This window comes from Dasypus novemcinctus, chromosome 10, assembly GCF_030445035.2.
Source record: "Dasypus novemcinctus isolate mDasNov1 chromosome 10, mDasNov1.1.hap2, whole genome shotgun sequence".
Lineage (NCBI taxonomy): Eukaryota > Metazoa > Chordata > Mammalia > Cingulata > Dasypodidae > Dasypus > Dasypus novemcinctus.
Genome location: NC_080682.1, coordinates 85,417,614 through 85,426,173, shown reverse-complemented (window position 1 = coordinate 85,426,173; position 8,560 = coordinate 85,417,614).

Here is an 8,560-nt window from a genome sequence, read left to right as displayed (position 1 = left end):
CTTTGGATTTGCTGGACAGAGACTTTAAAATAATGACTCTTCATATGTTCAAGGGGATGAAAGAAAACACGGGGAAAGAACTAAAGGATATGAGGAAAACAGTGAATGAACAATATGGGAATCTCGCCAGAGAAATACTGGAGTTGAAGAACACAATAAATGAAATGAAAAATTCCCTAGACTGTTTCAACAGCGATTGGAGCTGGCAGAAGAAACAATGACTCAAATGACTCAGGCTGAGGAGCAGGAAATAAAACAATGAACAGAGCATACTACACCTGTGGGATACCACCAAGCATATCAATGAATGCATTTTGGAGTCCCAGAAGGGGAAGAAAGAGAGAAAGGGGCAGAAGGAATATTAAAAGAAATAATGGCAGAAAACTTCCCAAGTTTAACAAAAGACCTGAGTATGCACATTTAAGAAGCCCAGTGAATGTCAATCATGATAAATCTAAAGGAAAGACACTCAGGGTGACAGTTTAAAGCTGAATGAACCTCAGAAAATCATGTTCTTAAAACTAATCCATTTCTGTGGGTGTAAACCTATAATAGGCAGGACCTTTTGATTAGGTTACTTCAGTTAATGGCCTTTTGATTAGATTACTTCAATAAGGCATGGTACAAGTTGAGTCTTAATTCTTTTAGTGGAATTCTTTATAAGAGAATGAAATTCAGATGAAGTGAGTGAGAAGGCTATAGAAGCAGAGAGAAAGCCAGTGAAGCCAGAAGTTGAATGCAGTGAAACCCAGAAGAGAAGGGCGAGATCAGTAGAAATCATTGTGTGCCTTGCCATGTAACAGAGGAGTCCAGGTTCACTGATAGCAAGTCTTCAAGGAGAAAGCATCACCTGATGATACCTTAATTTGGACATTTTTGTAGCTTCAGAACTATAAGTTCTTCAGCTAACACATCTCCATTGTAAAAGCAAACTCATTTCTGTTATATTGCATTGCAGCAGCCTAGCAGACTAAAATGCCCAGACACACAGTAATCATATTATCCAACACCAAGGACAAGGAGTAAGTTCTGAAAGCTGCAAGAGAAAAGCAACAAGTTATGTACAAGGAATTCCAATAAGATTAAGTGCCATGAAGAAACTATCAAGGCAATAAGGTAGTGGTACAAAATATTTAATGTATTGAGAGAAAACAGTTGTCAGCCAAGAATTACATATCCAGCAAAGCTTTCTTTCAAAAATGAGGAAAAGTTAAGACATTCCAATAGAAACAGAAGTTGAGGGAATCTATCACCACTGGATCTGCCCTACAAGCAATGCTAAAGGAAGTTCTTCAGATTGAAAGGAAAGGACACTAAACAGTAGATCAAAGCATCATAAAAATCTGACTCTGGGAAGATGGTGGACTAGAAAGACACGGAACTCTCTTTTCCTCCAGAAAAATAGCTACAGGCTGAAACAGCTTAGAAAAAGACTCTCTAAGGTTTAGGACACCAGGTGAAGCCCAGGCACCACCCAGAGGAGAAAAGGTCTAAGAAGGGAAATCACAATGACAGAACTTAATTGATACCAGCGGCCGCTGCTGGCACCCTCCCCCACACTAAAGACACTTTAGAATTCTCAGACTTCTGGGCCTGCAACTTGAGACAAAGGGGGCTTCAGGGATCTACTAGCCCAGGAAAGAGGAGAGTGAAGGACACAGCCTCAGGCTCAGTTTCTGACCCACAAGTTTGGTCTGCTGTGTCCCACAAGCCCTTCCAGGCCAGGTGGGACCACATGCTGGTTTTCTCTGGGAGCTGGAGAAGGATTGAAGAAATCAGACCTGGCAATCCCCATCTTTTCTAGCTGGGACTAATTGCTGATGATGCCCCATGAAAGGGAAGAGAGAAGGACACAGCCTAAGGCTGACTCAGCTTTTGATTCACAAATTTGGTCTGCTGTATTCCAGGAGCCCTTCCAGGCTGGGAGGGCTGTGTCATTGTTTGCTTTGGAGATGCAAGGGGCTAAAGATATACAACCCTTCCATTCTCCTACTCTACCAACAGGGGCTGATGGTTGAGGATTCAGAGGGGAAACAGGAGGGGGCTGCCAGAGAAGGCTGGAGAACTGTCTCAGAGAAAGTTTGAATTACAAGGCCTATAGCCTCCTCCAGACAGGAAGCTCTATCACATTGATCTGGACTGTGTTGCAACAAATACACCCCAACCAGGCATTGAACCAAGAGCTGCCAAAGAGAGCCATCTGCTGGCAGACGGAGGAAGTGCATGCAAGAAAATAAATAAGTATGAGAGGGTTTTTCTGCCCTCTATAGCCTCCCCCCTCCCCCCCCCAAGCTAGGAAGTGACTCTACAGTCAATTACTGGGTCCAGTGCCCAGTTTTGAGCAACAATCCAGGTTGAGCCAAGAACCAAAGAGCAGTGGCAACACACAGCCTTCTGCCGCTAAACCCCTACAAAAGAGAAAGAAATTGAGCATTTGAGTAAACCACATCCTAATCAGATGCCTAGATATCAGCAAAAAAATTATGAGCCATACTAAGAAAATAGAAGACATGGTCCAAGAAAAGGAATATATCAAAGCCCCATAAGAGATGCAGAATTTGAGAGAACTAACCAGTGAGATGTGCAAAAATTTCCAAAATCAAATTAATGAGTTGAAACACAATGTGATCAAAGAGATAAAAGACATCAAGAGGACATTGAGTGAGTGCACAGAAGAATTTGAAATCCTGAACAGAAAAGTAACAGAGCTCATGGGAATGAAAGACACAATAGGTGAGATCAAAAACACATTTGAGGGAAGCAGATGTGGCTCAATTGATTGGGCTCCCATCTACCATATGGGAGGCCCTGGGTTCACTTTCCAGGGTCTCCTTGTGAAGACAAGCTGGCCCTCACCTGTGGAGCAGCTGACGGCCCACACCTGCAGAGAACTGATGGCCCACATCCATCGAGAGCTGGCAAAGCAAGATGATGCAAAGGAGGCATGCAGCAAATGGACACAGAGAGCAGACAACAAGCAAGCCACAAGGGGGGGGGGGGGAGATAAATAAATCTTTTTTTAAAAACCCACACATTTGAGGCCAACAACAGCAGATTCGAAATGATAAAAGAAAGAATAACTGATATAGAAGACAGAACAGCTAAAATTGAAGAGCGAAAAGAATGGAAAAAAATTGAGCAGGGGCTCAGAGAGTTGAATGACAGCACAAAATGCAACAACATATGTGTCATGGGAGTTCCAAAAGAAGAAGAGAAGGGAAAATGGGCAAAAGACTATTTGAGGAAATCATAGCTGAAAATTTCCCAACACTCACACAAAAAAATGAATTTACATGGCCAAGAAGTACACTATACCTCAATTAGAATAAATCTGAGTAGACCTACTCCAAGACACATACCACTCAGAATGTCAAATGTCAAAGATAAAGAGAAAATTCTCAGAGAAACAAGGGAGAAGAAAATCATCACATACAAGAGATGTCCAGTAAGACTTAGCACAGATTTTTCTTCAGAAACCATGGAGGCAAGAAAACAGTGGTATGGTACAATTAGGATACTGAAGGAGAAAAACTGCCAGTGGAGAATTCTTTTATCCACAAAATTGTCCTTAAAATATGAAGGTGAGTATAAAATATTCACAAACAAACAGAAACTAAGAGAGTTTGCAAAGAAGAATCCACCTTTGCAAGAAAGATTAAAGGAAGCATTAGAACCTGAAAGAAAAAGACAGGAGAGATAGGCTTAGAGGAAAGTATAGAAAAAAGAATAGCAGAAAGGATAACCAAAAGAGTAAAAAGACAGACAAAAATAAGATGACATACGAAAACCAAAGAATAAAATAATAGTACATTAACAGTAATATCATTGAATGAGAATGGATTAAACTCCCCAATAAAAAGATACAGGCTGACAGAAAGGATGAAAAAACATGAGGAATCCATATGCTGCTTACAAGAAACTCATTTTAGGGCAACGGATTTGGCTCACCTGATAAAGCATCTGCCTACCACTTGGGAGGTCCAGGGTTCAAATCCAGGGCCTCCTGGCCTGTGTGGTGAGCTGGTCCACACACAGTGCTGCCATGGGCGGGGAGTGCTGTGCCATGCCGGGGTCTCCCTGTGTAGGGGAGCCCCACACACAAGGAGTATGCCCTGCAAGGAGAGCCACCCCGCATGAGAAAAGCACAGCCTGCCCAGGAGTGGTGCCATACACATGGGGAGCTGACAAAGCAAGATGATGCAACAAAAAGAACACAGATTCCCAGTGCTGCTCACAAGAATGCAAGCAGACACAGAAGAACACATAGCGAATGGACACAGAGAGCAGACAATGTGAGGGTGAGGAAGGGAGTGAGGGTGGGGGTGGGGATGGGGGGAAGGGGAGAGAAATAAATAAAAAATAAATCTTAAAAAAAAAAAGAAATTCACTTTCAATCCAGGGATACAAACTGGTTGAATGTGGAAGGTTGGAAAAAGAACTCCACACGAATAGTAACCAGAAAAGAGCAGGGGTAGCTATATTAATAACAGAAAAAACAGACTTTAAATGCAAAAAAGTTATTAGAGATACAGAAGGCCATTATATATTAATAAAAGGGACAATTCACCAGGAAGATATAACAGTCATAAATATCTATGCTTCTCACCACAGTGGCCCAAAATACATGAGAAAAACTCTGGAAAAACTGAAGGGAGAAAGAGACATCTCTAAAATAATCACTGGAGACTTCAATACCCTACTCACATCATTATATAGAACAGCTAGAAAGAAGATCAACAAGGAAACAGAATTTGAATATGATGAGTTAGACCTAACAGACATATATGGAACACTGCATCCAAACTCAGCAGATTATACATTCTTCTCAAGTGCCCATGGATCTTTCTCCAGGATAGACCACATTTAGGACACAATGCAGCTCTAAATAAATATAAAAAGATTGAATACAGTGAAGGCAGTCTTGAGAGGGAAATCTATAGCCCTAAATGACTATGTTAAAAGAGAAGAAAGAGCTAAACTCAAAAATTTAACAAAAAACTACAAAAACTGAAAAAAGGACAGCAAAGCAATCCCAAAGCAAGTAGAAGAAAAGAAATAATAAAGATTAGAGCAGAAATAAATGAAAGTGAGAATAAAAAAACAATAGAGAAAATCAACAAAACAAAAAACTTGTTCTTTGAGAAGATCAATGAAATTGACCAACCCCTAGCTAGACTAACAAAGAAAAAAAGAGAAATGATGCAAATAAATACAATCATAAATGAAAGGGGGGAAGTTACAACTGACTCTACGGAAATAAAAAGAATCTTAAGAGGATATTATGAGAAACTATAGGCCAGTAACCTAGACAACCTAGATGAAATGGACAAATTCCTAGAAATGCACAAAAAACATACACTGATGCTACAAGAAATATAAGAACTTAACAAACCAATCACAGTTAAGGAGATTGAATCTATCATCTATGGGGAGCATAGCAAATCTATCTAGCAAAGAAAAGTCGAGGACTTCACAGATAAATTCTACCAAGCATTTAGAACAGAATTAACACCAATCCTGTTTAAAGTCTTCCAAAAAAATGGAAGAGGAGGGAAAGTTACCCAACACATCTTATGAAGCCAATCTCACCCTAACACCAAAGCAAGATAAAGATACTGCAAGAAAATAAAATTACAGACCAATCTCTCTAATGAACATAGATACAAAAATTCTCAACAAAATACTTGTGAATTGAATCCAACAGCATATCAAAAGATGTATACATCACGACCAAGTGGGATTTATTCCTGGTATGCAAGTCTGGTTCAATATAAGAAAATCAATTAATGTAATACACCACATAACAAATTGTAGGGAAAAAAATGATAATCTCAATCATTCAGAAAAAGCATTCGACAAAATCTAGCATCCTTTTTTGATAAAAACACTTCATAAAAGGCATATATGAAAAACTCACAGCCAACATCTTACTCAATGGGGAAAGGTTGAAAGCTTTCTCTCTCTAAGATCAGGAACAAGAAAAGGATGCCCACTGTCACCATTGTTATTCAATATTGTACTAAAGGGAAGCAGATTTGGCTCACCTGATAGAGCATCCACCTACCACATGGGAGGTCCAGGGTTGAAACCAAGGGCCTCCTGACCCATGTGGAGCCGGCTCATGTGCAGTGCTGATGCGCACAAGTTGTGTTATGCCATGCAGGGATGTCCCCTGCATAGGAGAGCCCCACACTCAAGGAGTGCATCCTGTAAGGAGAGCTGCCCAGTGCAAAAAAAAATACAGGCTGCCCAGGAGTGACACTGCATACACAGAGAGCTGATGTAGCAAGATGATGCAACAAAAAAGAGACACAGTTTCCCAGTGCCACTGACAAGAATACAAGTGGACACAGAAGCACACACAGCAAATGGACACAGAGAGCAGACAACTGGTGGGTGTGGAGGGAAGGGGAGAGAAAGAAATAAAATAAATCTTTTAAAAATATATTGTATTAGAAGTTCTAACTAGGGCAATTAGACAAGAAAAAAAATTAAAGGCATCCAAATAGGAAAAGAAAAAGTAAAACTCACTGTTTGTAGATGGCGTGATCCTATACTAAGAAAATCCTGCAGTATCCATGACAAAGTTACTTGTAGTAATAAATGATTTCAGCAAAGGGGCAGGATACAAGATCAACATGCAAAAAATCAGTAATTTTTTGGTCTATTAGTACTGAACAATCTGAGGAGGAAATCAGATTTTCAATAGCAACAAAAAGACTCAAATACCTAGGAATTAATTTAACCAAAGAGGTACAGAACTTATATGCAGAAAACTATAAAACAATGCTAAAAGAAATTTTAAAAGACCTAAACAAATGGAAAGACATTCCATGTTCTTGGACTGGAAGAATAAATATCGTGAAAATGTCAATCTTACCCAAACTGATTTATAAATTCAATGCAATGCCAATCAAAATTCAACTGTTTACTTTACAGAATTAGAAAAGGCAACTTCCAAAATCATTTTGAAGGGAAAGTGCATACAAACAGCCAAAAGCATTCCAGAAAAGAAGAGCAACATGGGAAGAATTTCACTACCTGAACAGGAAACATATTACAAAGCTAACAGCATGGTATTAGCAGAAAGATAGACATATCGATCAGTAGGATAGAACTGAGAATCCAGAAATAAACCCTCACCTATACAGTCAAATGGTTTTTGACAAATCTACCAAGTTAATGTTGAGACTAAATAGTCTCTTCAACAAATGGTGCTGGGAGAACTGAATATTTTAACCAGAAGAATGAAAGAAGACCATAATCTCACCCTCTATGCAAGAACCAACTAAAAATGGAGCAAAGACCTAAATATAAAAGCGAGGACCATAAAACTACTAGAAGAAAATGTAGAGAAACATCTTAAAGACTTGTAGTGGGTGGTGGTTTCTTGGACCTTACATCCAAAGCACATGCAACAAAACAAAAACTAGATAAATGGAACCTTCTCTAAATTAAATACTTTTGCCCCTCCCAGGACTTTGTCAAAAGAGTGAAAAGGCAGCCAACTCAATGGAAGAAAATATTTGGAAATCACATACCCGATAAGCATTTAATATCAAGGATATAAAAAGAGATGTTACAACTCAACAATAAAAAGACCCAATTAAAAAATGGACAAAAGACTTGAATAGAAAGTCTGATTCATGCATCCACATGGATAGACCTTGAAGACATCATATTGAGTGAAAAAAGCCAGACATAAAAGGACAAATATTTTAATGACTTCACTCATATGAAAGAATTAGAATAAGCAAGCTCATAGAGTCAGAATCTATAATATAGGTTTCCAAGGGACAGGGTGGGGATTGAGAATAAGGAGTTCATTTTAAATTGTACAGAGTTTCTGTTTGGGTTGATAATAAAGTTTTGGTTTTGGATGGTGGGGATAATAGTATAACATTGTGAATGTAATTTCTAGCACTAAATTAAATATTTGAAAGTGGAGGAATGTTCCCATTCCTCCACATCCTCTCCAACACTTGTAGTCTTCTGTTTTGTAATAGCCACCAGTCTTATGGAAGTAAGATGGAATCTCATTGTGGTTTTGATTTGCATTTCCTGAATAGCTAGTGATTTTGAGCATCTTTTCATGTGCTTTTTAGCCAATTTGTATTTCTTCTTTGGAGAAGCATCTGTTCAACTCTCTTGCCCATTTTTTAAATGGGTTGTTTATCTTTTTATTTTTGAGATATAGGATTTCTTTATATATGCAGGATATTAGTCTCCTATCAGATATATGGTTACCAAAAATATTTTCTCCCATTGGGTAGGCTGTCCTTTCACTTTCTTGGCAAACTCCTTCGAGGTGCAAAAGGCTTTAATTTCAAGGAGGTCCTGTTTATCTATTTGTTCTCTTGCTGCTTGTGCTTTGGGTATGAAATTCATGAAGCCATTTCCTATTAAAAGGTCCTGTTGATGTTTCCCTACATTGTTTTCCAAGGTCTTTATGGTCTTGGCTCTTATATTTAGGTCTTTGATCCATCTTGAATTGATTTTTGTATAAGGTGTGAGATGGTAATCCTCTTTCATTCTTTTGCATATGGATATTCAGTTCTCC